General features: G+C 37.8%; 1 long non-coding RNA gene across 1 annotated transcript; it reads right to left on the minus strand.

Annotated features, from left to right (window-relative positions):
- Window positions 1–1,385: 1,385 nt before the first annotated feature.
- Window positions 1,386–11,914, minus strand: LOC133666306 (uncharacterized). The gene is made up of 4 exons (XR_009830311.1): window positions 8,806–11,914; window positions 8,384–8,492; window positions 7,828–7,962; window positions 1,386–3,941 (listed from the first exon to the last, which is right to left on the minus strand). It is a non-coding gene; the product is annotated as an uncharacterized LOC133666306 (long non-coding RNA).
- Window positions 11,915–12,096: the final 182 nt, after the last annotated feature.

The following is a 12,096-nucleotide window of genomic DNA, read 5'->3' on the forward strand; positions in this document are numbered from 1 at the left end:
TTGCGCCATGCGATAAACTATCCATCGTCCCTTTCTCCACGATAAATTCGTTTCGCTTCGGTCGGGGCAACAGCCTTCGCCCGAACGAATTATTGAAAATTAAAATTAAAATCAACGTATCCCGATTAATTATCGTATTATTTAGCAACGTGTCATCTCGAGTTGTCCGATCAATGTTTTTTGTAAATGTTTGCAAGTCGAAAAAGGCAATTATCGAATCGAATCGAATTATAATATAATATCGTTAAAGCTTGAACCAACGTTCGTGCTACGAGTTTTTCGAATGCGAATTGTGTCGTTGGTGAATTTTGTTTAATAAAGAAGATCAATATGGCGGGTCGATCGTTATTTTTCCGCGAAAACGAGAGCAAAGGGGGGTCGGAGGGAGCGATAAGTCGCGTTCGAGGCGGAGTCGGGCGACCGAAACCAACCTTGAAAAAGTAAAGTAGTTAAAAATTTCGAGTAAAGTTATTTTCGAGTAATCGCTTTATTAAAAATATGCTCCAACAACGTTTACATAGTTGCGTAGCTATTACGGTCGATCCGCTTCTCGCGTAATCTCGACCCAAGTTTTCTTCCCCGCCACAATTATTTCGGATTGCTGTTGCGTTTCGAGGCAACGCGTTGTCGAGGCAACTCGTCCGAGTTAACTTTATTCGTAACTTCGACTATTAAATTTTGCCGTCGCTGGTTCCGAGGACCAGAGTTTCGAAGAGGCAATAAGAGCCTTTGCCCGTTACGCCCCGTCGCGAGGCCGGCCCGCGAAACGGCCATCGCTTCCACGTCTCCGTTCAAATTACAGAATCTGGAAAACCTCCTCGTAAATTATCATCGGACTATCGAAAGCGCTCGAGCGTTCTTACCGCTTCGCAAGTCTTACGAGGTTCGTCCTCGACGTGTTATATTTGCTGTAATAACGTCGATACACTGTCGATGATCTCGACTGGAATTTTCGAAGGGTGAAAAGTGTCGGTCTTCGATCGCAAAAAAAATGAAAAACGGCTCGAATCGAAGACTCGGCGATGTGGATCTCGAAAGAGCTGTTCGAATTATCGGATAGATGCGAGGCAAATACGGATCTAAATAATAGAAACAATGAAGTTGAAAATTATAAAATGAAAGAAGGAGATCGTAAAAAGACGGTTCAAAGAAATAGAAAAATTGTCGACTAAAGTTAAGAATGTTATTATACATATGATATGAAGATTGATCAGAATTAATTCATAAATATCAGTGGATACATTAATCAATCAATTTTATATTATAATTTTGCGAATCATCTCGTAAATTTCTAACATGAAGTAATCACTCAACTTTGAGCTTAATTTACAAAAAAAGTAGAATAAAAAGAACTTATCAAAATTATTAAACGCTTCTTGATAAATTTATGGAACATTTCTCAACTATTCGAAATCTGCGTGACCGATCAGTTCTGTTTTTAAAATTTAAATTAAATAAGAGTTTCGATATATTTTTGCACTTTTACATCGAAACAATTGTTTTCTTAATGAATTTGAAAAATTTTCAACACCATTGTGCGCGTTTCTGACCCGTTTTAAAAGATCCCGCGCGTTGACTTTCAAATCGCGCCATGAAAATTCCGCCAGTTTCCATGGTAAATCGCGGCTTTGCGAAAAACTTTTCGCAACAAACGAAAGAGAGAGATAGAGACAGAGTGAATATTATTATCATTCGTCATTATTCTTCCTTTATTCTTCCATTTTCCCGAAATTTTTCGAGAAACATTACGCAAAATAAACGATGAAATTTCTTTTAAATATAATATTTGGACGACTCCGTCAGAGAAAACGAAAAAAATAAAAATTTACCTGACCAACAACTTTTAAGGAACACATTTTGAAAAGACGTTTATCGCATAAGCGAACTTGTGTCTCGAATTAATCGAGAGAGAGAGAGAGAGAGAGAAATTCTCCATATTATTAATTAATTAATTTCCAAGGAGCAGAGATCGATGATTTTCCATTCTTAACTTAACTTTTAGTTAAAAAGTGTTTCCTTCTGCGATAGATTTCCACGAATTTTTACTCGATTGAAACGAAGTGAAACAAGAATTTTTGTCCACTACGTTAAGTGTAAGTCGCTTAAAAAATCTCAAATACAAACTATTTGTATTTACAAAAGTTGTATTATATTGTTGTATTATTATATGCAAATCTCGAATCATACTATTATATCCATCGATATTTCGAATATTTCTGAAATTGAACAGAAATTAAATTAATTGAGCGTCGGATAATGAGAATCGTTTACAAAATTCATTGAAATCGAGCGATTGCAACGGTTTCAAGGTCGAAATTATAATGTTAAATCATAATTTAATAACATTAAATTATATTATTTATGAAAAAAAAATGAGGAGAAGGATCGAGAAGTGAGAACGATCACGATTATTTTTATATCGATGATATTTCTGGAACTGAAGGTGAACAGAATTTAAATAAATTGAATCATTGAAATCGAGCGGTTGCAACGGTTTCGAAATGGACGAAGGTAAAAAAAGAAAATCGAAACGATTATATTATTCACGGAAATATGAGGAAGAAAATCGAGAAACGAGAACGATCTGATCACGATTCATTACCGAATAAATAAACTGAACGTCGGATAATCGAATGAGAATCGTTCACAAAATCATCGAAATCGAGCGGCTGCAGCGTCCATTTCAAGATCGAAAGATAAAAAAGAGATCGAAACGATTACATTATTTATGGAAAGAAACACGAGGAGGAGTGAGAACGATCGCGATTCATTAACATTTAGGGGAGGATATGGGTATCGATCGTATCGCGCCGTTTTTTCGACGGATGTTGGCACCGTTGTCCCAAGAAAAACAAGAAACGACGATAGACCCATTAAACTTACTCCTCGTCCGACCATTTTATACCTCTGTCGTTTCGTTTCTTTTTTTTCCTTTTCTCTTCTTTTCTTCGCGCCAACATCGATCGAAGAAAACGACCCGCAAGTTCAGAGATCGATTCGAAAGTATTCGTTTCATGGACGAGTGTGTAAGATGAAATATATATCACGTTATTAAATTTCTAAATCGATTTTGATTAATTTTAATCCGTTCGAATTAAAATCTATTTTTCCGGGATAAAAAAATCGTTTGGAAAAAAAGAATAAAGCAATTGGATTTGCGTGAAAATTTACATACACCGCGTTTCTGTCGAACGCGTACGTGGTCAACGGAGTGGGAATGGAAAGTGCATTTAGAAAGGAAACGCAATGGGTTACTTATTTGGAAAGAGTTACCTTATAAATCACGATCGAGGAACTTGGTTACATTGGTTACGAACGATTAAAGTAAAAGGATTGATAAATGAGAACCCGGCGATAAAGAAGGACGAGATAATCTCTGGTCGAGTGAGTGATACGAGCAACTGGAAATAAAGGAAACGGATGCGCGGATTACGCGATCCCTTTCCAATTTTATTCGTTTCGTTTCGTCAATCTAGCTTCTCCTTAGCCGAACGTTGAATTAAAAATATTCGTTTCTTTCGCTCGCATGACAATCGTAATTGCATAAGTGAATTGAATTTCGTGACGAATTATTGAAAATATTTGCTTTCTCTCCGTTCGATGAATGTTCAGATCATCTTCTCCAAAAAGAAAGAGAAAAAATAAGCACGAAATATTTAATCGATTAACCGTTCTGGCTGTTAAATTTAAAAAATTAAAATGGAAATTTTCTCCATTTCAAATATGTCCAGATCACCTCTCACCCTTGCCTAATCTGTTTCTGTTTTAAAAAAAATAATACACCAGAAAGAAATAAAAAACAAAAAAAAATTATAATAAAATTTTCTCTATTCTTTGCTCTATTCTTTCCTCTATTTCAAATATGTTCAAATCTTTCATCTCTAATCGACTCTGTTCTTTTCCCCAAAAAAAACTCAGCGCCACAAAGAAACAACTCGCACCTAAAAGCCAAAACAATTTTAAACAGAAAAAAAAGAAAAAGCAAACTCGAAAAAATGTTCCAATGGAACGACATACACATATACATATATATACGACGAAGTACATACACACACACACACATATATATATACATATAAAGTACACTGAAATTCGTATCGTTGACGAAACGAATTCCAAACAAACGTTGAAAAGGAGGCGCGCACACGACGGATCGTTCGAATCGTAGTCGCGACAGGATTGGTCGACGAATCGAGAAGTGTGCTACAATCGCTAATCGCATCAAGCGGCGCACGGTTCGAGGCTACCATCCGTTTGGTCATATGTGTGTGTATATATATATATATATATATATATATATACGAAAAAACGTGGGCTCGGTGGCAGAAGGCTGGCAGACGTACGTACGTACGTACGTACACGGAGCTCGGTTGTGCTGTCTCGCTGGAGGCCGACAGCCATGACTTCTATGGGATGTCACGCGTCCCTGCTACTATTTTGTCGGATATTAATGGAAGCCTGGTTGATAAATGAGCTGGTCGTGGAAGGCACGCGAAAAGATACGTGGGAGGGGGAATCTCTCCCCCTCCTTCTTTTTAGATTCTCCTCGTTCCGTGGCCACCGCCTCCGGGTTTTTTAAAGGGAAAAGCCGGTGGTCTCTGTCTACGGTTCTGCCCGAATTGCTTCTTCCTTTTTTATTATTATTTTTTTTTTTTTGATAAATTACAAGCTTCCCGGACCTTCTTTCCTCGTATATACCATATCGCTTTCCTCGATAAATTATCCATCTTTGAGAATTCATTTCGAGCGAGGGGAAATTGTTGCAAAAGGGATCGAAAAATTTTTTATTTTATTTTTCCAATAAAGTTTAACACTTTGGATCGATTCTTTTTCATTTCTGTATGTATGAAGGCTGAAAAACTTTGATATTCGATAAATATACTACGCTGACTTTCGTTCAACGATCTTCCCATCCATCTTCATTATCATTTACTTTATTCCAAATTAATTATCTTTCGCGTAGATGGAACAAGAACAAAAATTCGACGAAGATTCGTGGCAATGATTCCTTTTTTTGCCACTGTGAAAGATTTACGTTCGTAAGGAACGCGCGAAACCCGGGATAAACTCCTCCTCGTCGACCTCGGAAATATCCTCGAAACGTCGGAGGTGCGGGTTTTGAAAAATTTAACACAGGAGGGTGGAGGAGGGGAATTTGGAGCGACACGGATATTTTCATCCGCCTTTAACCGCTCTTTCCGCGGGGGACGCGGCCAGGATTTGCTCTCGACGTGTTTATTTATAAACGCGAGTATGAATTTTATACTTGTGGGAAATATTATTATCTCCAACCCGTGCCGACCGGGTATCCTGTACACCCGCGAGTTAATATTCAGTTTTATTTTCTCCGGAACAATTTTACGTTTCTTGACTCGTTGGGGAGGGGAGGGGAGGGGTTGATTAAAAGAGAGAGAGAATATATCCTTTAAAATTATTAAAAAAAAACTCAAAGTTAAAACTGATAATATTTTATCGATATTTTATTTTGTTGTTTTTTAATAAATTTGTTCTTACTTTTAATATATTTCGTATTTTTCGTCCATTTTTTTTTAAATCTCTTTGCAAAAAATATCGCATCTCTTCGATCGGAAATATACTGCTTTAAATGTTAATTTCGTGATATTCATTTTCAAAAAAAAAAAAAAAAAAGAAAAATACGTCAATATAAACAATTTTCCGATGAACATGATAAATGATAATATAACGAGCGAGACATATTTACACCAGATATATTTCCCCTTTCATTATTTTTGCGGCGTACAATCATACGTCGCATTAATAAAAACGGATCCGTTATTATCCGTTAAATATTTCGCTTAAATACGCAATCGTAATAATTTCCCGTTAAAATTTCGCGATATAACGGATTCCTTCCTTCCAATCACGCGAATTCTTTTTCCTTTTTATTCTTCCGGAAAAAACAGGACAAAAATTCGAGACCGGTCGATTTAACAAAACTTCAATCAATTCCATGTATCCGCGCCACGCAATAACGCAACGTTACGTCACGTTTGCTCGAAATATAATCGCTCTTTCGTTTCGCCGGCACGCGTGTGAAAACGAAACTTGATTATTATCAATAAGCCGGGGAACAAAGTGGCGACACGTAACGCGAGTGTAACATAAATTGACGTAAATCCGCATCGCGCGCGTAAACCAACAACCGGATTAATTATTAGTATATACTCGTGTATATATATATATATATACACACGAGGCGATTGATTCGAAACGGAGGAGGAAAATTCGAAATCCTCCTCCTCCCGTATGTTTCTTCTCGTCGATCGTAAAAAAGAGCATCGAGACGCGACGCTTTGAAATGAACGTTGTTTGACACACGAAGAGGGAGACAGAGCGAGAGAGAGAGAGGATAGAAGCATTTGGCTCGAACTCGGTCGGTCGTTGCTCGTTCCTTTGTCGACGATCGCATTAATTAACGCTGAGGCGACGATCAGCGCGCGATATTAAAACGAACTTGTTGTTCGCCACCGATAGATTTCCATCCGTGTTAATTATGAATCGGTGATTATTCTTGGAATAATCTACATTGGAGAATCGATTCGCAATTATACGCACATATATATATATATATATATATATAGTTTCGTAGATAATTTTTCCTTTCGTTCCTTCGCTCGGTCGGTAATAAAAAACAAAGGCACGGCGGGTATTACACATATTACGTTAGTTACGCGAATCGGCGCCAGATGATTAACGATACGACCACTTTTCTGCGTCGTGCGCGTATTGCGCAACCTGTCATAACTGCGAAGGTATTAATTTTCAAGTGGTCGAAATTGCATCCCGATCGATGTACCGATGATAAATCAGTCACTTCTTTGTACTCTCGTCCCCGAAGCGAAATTCCCCCTCCCTTTTCACACCTCTCCCGTGTTTTCACGAGTGATGAATGGATGGCGTCGAAATGTTCCCTTTCTTTTTTCTTCTTTCTTTCGAGCGAAACGATCCGATACGATATTTCCATATTCGCGCACGATTGTAAATTCATTACGACGAATCTTTAAATGTTTCTTAACGTCTTAACGACGCGGCTTGATATACCAATTATTACTATTACCAGATTATATAGGTTAAATTACCGCGTTTCATTACAAAAATTTTTCGCGCGGAGAAACGAACGATATTCGCTCGCGAAAGGAATGAGCGTTGATTTAATAATCAGATTCGAGTTTTATAAATAGCAACAATATCTTGTAACGGACGATGAAGCGACAGGAACGGAATGGACAAAGGGTCCATAAACGAGGAGCAAAATTGCGCACGGTGAATAATAACTGGAGAGGGGAGGGGGGAGTGCATAAACCACGCGACGGAAGACAATGCTTGCTGTTCGCTCCTGCGGCGAGTTCCATGGGAAATTAATGAGAGGCGACTTTAATAATCGAGGATCGAGAGGTTGGCCCCGTGGCAACGTTCGAACCACCATTAACCCATCGATGGACGATCGTAGCGGCCCGTGGTGAACACCGTTTCGAAATTCGCGTTGTCGAAATTGAAAAAATAATAATAATGAAAAAAAAAATGGCGAACCTCCTTCTCGACGCCTTTTAATTTTTAACCCTCTATTGCATTCCGTTCCTATAATCGGGCCACTTAAATTTCGAAAGTTTCCCCTAATATTTATTTCATACTCATTTTTGAGTAGCTACATGTATTTTTTTCAACTCGTAATAAAAATTCATGCAATAGAGGGTTAGTTGCACGGTAGAAGTTGGAAAATAAGTCTCGATCTCAATATGCAATTCGATAGAATTACACTCGTCTTAAATCATTCGTGTTCGTATTTTATCTCTGAGCATAACTCACCTTAAATAGCGTTTTATCTCTGAGCGGGCGATGAACATCAAGAGGATGGATAAATAAGTTTCGATGGAGATCGTTCGTATTGAAAGCGTGCACAAATGTTGATAGAAGGCGATCCTAATTCATCCATGGACTCGCCTTAAACACACCGTTTTATTAACTCCGTGCATAATTTAATGGAAGTCGATTATCAGAATTAGTCTATATTTTCACGATCCATGGCGATCGAGATCAAAAGGCGTTTCAATCGCGCACGATAGAAATTATATACGAAATTTAATTCGATGAAATTTATTAAATTTATTATGTATTCGTCTTAAATCTCTGTGCGACGAGATCAAAATCAAAAGTGAGAAAATAAATTTCGAATGGAATTCTTCTAGTTCTCAAGCCAGCAGAAGCGAATTATCATCGTTAGCCCATTTTTCACGGTCGTTGAACGTCAACGTTTCTGTGCATCGATCAAAATAAATTTGTAAAATGGGAAATGTTTTTCTCAAGAGGATATGTAATATATAATATTATACAAGCGATATGTAATTCGAATTTATATATTCACCTTAAATCATTCGTATTCATCTCTGCGCAGCGAGTGGGCGATCAAAAGGACGTAGAGAAAACAAGTTTCGAGATCATTCCTCTCGTTCCAAAGGTATACATAACTCGCCCTAAAACAACGTTTTATCTCAACAAATTATTACATAATTTCATAATCAATTAGCGACGATCAAAATAAATTTCCACGAAAAACATTTTTCTCGAGCTGCGCATAACTCTCAAAAGTCAAAAGTTCCGGATATCGTTTCATCTCTGTCCAATGAATATCAAGATCAAAATCAAGATCACAAGTTTCGAACTTTAATTATATAATTTTACGTATAATTTCGTACAAATTACTCGATTATCCTCGAGATAAAATAAATTTCCACGAAAAACATTTTTCTCGTGATGCGCATAATTCTCGACAAAAATTATGTATACTCGTTATCTAAATATCGTCTCATCTGTGTGCACTCGTCCTAAAAATGTGCGCGACTCGAAACCGCGCGACGATCAAAAATGGCGTAGACAAAACAACGCTGGGAAACGTTCCACTCGTTCTCGAGGCGCGCGACAAACGAGATCGGGGGAGGGGGGAAGGGAGGGGGGGGGGGGCGGGATCTAATTGGCGAGAATAGAGGTTGGTAGACGGCGACCAAGTTTCCTATATCTGCTTCGATCCTCAACTATTCGCAGAAATTCACCGTGTCAGCGTGTTGGCGCAGCTCTCGGGAATACTAATCAAGTTTTCAGGTGGTTCGTAATAGCACGGATATAGGGGGGAGAGGAGGGGAGGGGAGGGGAGAGGGAATTAATTCCAACTCCAATTAATATCCGTCGAATATCGTGCTTAACAATTTCCGGATTCCAGAGTGACGAACGAACGAATGCCTGGCTGTCCGTCTTTTCGAACCCCAACAATCCTCGCATAATTTTTCGCGATTCAAAGTGAAACCGAAAGGTGCAAAACGACGGAGAAACGATGGATAAAAATTTGGGGGTTCGAACGCGTTATTCGAGCCCGGAGAGAGTCGCGTGAAAAAGATTCGCATGGTCGAGAGATAAAATTTTTCCATTTTCTGTAATACGCGAGGATTGATTTTTTTTTTCCCGAAAACAAGCAAGGCTGCAAGGTTTGATTCAAAAAGGATCGGAAGATCGCATCTGTTCGAGTGCAAGATCTTACAAGCTATATTGCGATGTAAATAAAACGAAATCTCGTTAAGATGAAAAGAAAGACTAAAATAGTTAGAGTCGATTTCATTTCGACCTTTCTTCCAGGAACGTTATTGGTAGACGTGTGTTCGCTTTGGAGACGACACGTATTTTCGACGGACCAACGTGGATTAGAAAGTAGGATTAAGCGCAGAATTATTAATCGTGCCCGAATTTGCACTTTGCACTTTGCGTGGTGTAGAACAATTTACGAAGCGAAACAAAATTATCTTTCTTATTTAATTTCACTCGATTTAATCGATATTTTTAACAATTTCGATATTTGTAATCAAATCCAATCAAACTAATTAACTAGCCGATTCGATCGATCGTTTGATCGAGTCATGTTGATAAAATTATTAATAGTAAGCTTTATTAATTAGGTCAAATTTAATATTTATTAGTTCATCGTTATATGTAAAATTAAAATTGATGTAAACTAAACTAAATTACTAACTCGACCGAAATTTTACTTGGAATTAAAATTGAATAAAAACGATCGACGCTTTGAAAAGAAAAAATTCAAGAAACCTTTCGCTACGGGCGATTTCTCCGTCGCGCCAAAAATGTACATAAATACTCGAGAAAGATCGTCAGCTGTCGCGTTTACGCCTCACTGCAACCCTCGGTGCTTTGACGGTGTTTATGAAAAAAAAACTTTCCTCAAAACGGGATATTTATAACTTCTAAACACATTCACATTTAATTACTTTGGAACTCGAATAACGTTACAGAATATAATAATATGACATTGCGTGAGAAACAAATGATAAAAACAATAATACCGATGCTACATTTTCAGACAAAGATACTCGATGCTCAATAATTCCAATCGCTCGTCGTACAATATACGCGATATCTTACGTAGACCGACTTTAATCGCCCGTAATGCGTCAGTGGTATTTTACGGAGAGCGACTGTCGCTCGTACTAACGGTTAATAACGTAGACGCCATCTCTCTTTCCATCTTTCCATCTTTTAAATTCAAGAAACGACTGGACTGGAAATACGCAAAAGCGATAAAATTTTATCTTAAGATGGCGATCGTTGGAAAAATCGTTCCCCCCTCCTTTTATTAAAACACTAGAGAGGTGGGGGAGCACGTTTTCCGAGTATCGAGCTTGCTCGAATTTTGGAGAAGGAGCGCGGAGGTACGTAATACCCTGGACAAGCCGGAATCGCGGTTGTCAGCTCGGTTACCGGGAATAATGGATGTGACGGTAACTCACGTTAATGAAGCGCGCCATTTACATCTCCCCCACTACCACCTCCTTCCCCGTCGCGCCTTTGATGGCTGCGGGGAGGAAACGTCTACCAGCTCCTGCTGCGTTTCATTCGATCCAAACCGCCCCCCCTCTTTCCACCGCCAAGGATTAACATCCACAAAGATGAACGGCGAAGATAATTGGCAACCTCGCCTCGCTTCCTTCCACTCGATTATTATTAGCCTTATGCGCGTTACCGTCGATTACGGGAGATCTCATTGAAAAAAGCTTGGGATCAAATTCGTAGGAATTTGCAATTCTCGCATAGAAGAGAAATGAAGTAAAACTTTTCACTCAACAGTTTGATATTCGAATATATATTTTTATCAAAAAATAACCGGGCAGAGAGAATACGTTTAACGAAGGAAAAATAGGAATATTAGGTGTTCAAATAAATTTTTTCTCCCTTTTTTGATCAAATTCAAAATTTTATTACGTAAATCCCAATCTTTCTGCCAATTCTTCTAGGTCGGATTTTCCACAGTCATCGAACTTTCTCGATGCACTTGAACGATCGTCTTCTTCAAATTAAAATTTCCAGCTTTAAATCTTTGGTACCACTTTTCGCACATTCCGTAAGATAATTCGCACAAATTATTTCAATAACTTTGACAACCGATTCCTAAGCTGGAATGCAAAAAATAAGCAGCGACACAAACGATACTTCTCGCACGCCATATTGCTCAAAATCGTCGCAGGACTGGAAACTCTTAGAGCGCTCGTAGCGACTCTTCTTAAAAACAAAAGAATTTCAGATGGCGCCACAAACGGTAAAGTAATTGGAATTCGGTAGTCATAAGATCGTAGAAAAAGGGAATGAATTTGTATTTATAATTTATACATCTAATATACGGATAAACAACGAGATAGAAATGGATAAATTATAATTAAATAAAAGCAGGATAGATTGAAGTTAATGAATGCCATGAATATATAAGTGGTTATGATAAAGAAATATAGGTTAGGAGACGAATTTTAATATGAATTTGTAAAGATTCGCGATATAGTAATTCACGCACATAAATATACATATATAAATTCAATAATGGATAAGTATAATTAATTTGTTGCATCGAAATGTATATACTGTTCATCTGTAAATTCAATTCGTGGAATTCGATGTATTTATTCAGAGATATCTAATGTTGAATCGAGATCAATTGAAATTGTAATATACAAATAATGGATTTCGTATTTTTTGTTTTATTGGGAAACAAATCTAAAGAGGGATTTCTTTGTATTTTCTAAATCG

The sequence above is a fragment of the Apis cerana genome, linkage group LG6 (assembly GCF_029169275.1).
Source record: "Apis cerana isolate GH-2021 linkage group LG6, AcerK_1.0, whole genome shotgun sequence".
Taxonomy (NCBI): Eukaryota; Metazoa; Arthropoda; class Insecta; order Hymenoptera; family Apidae; genus Apis; species Apis cerana.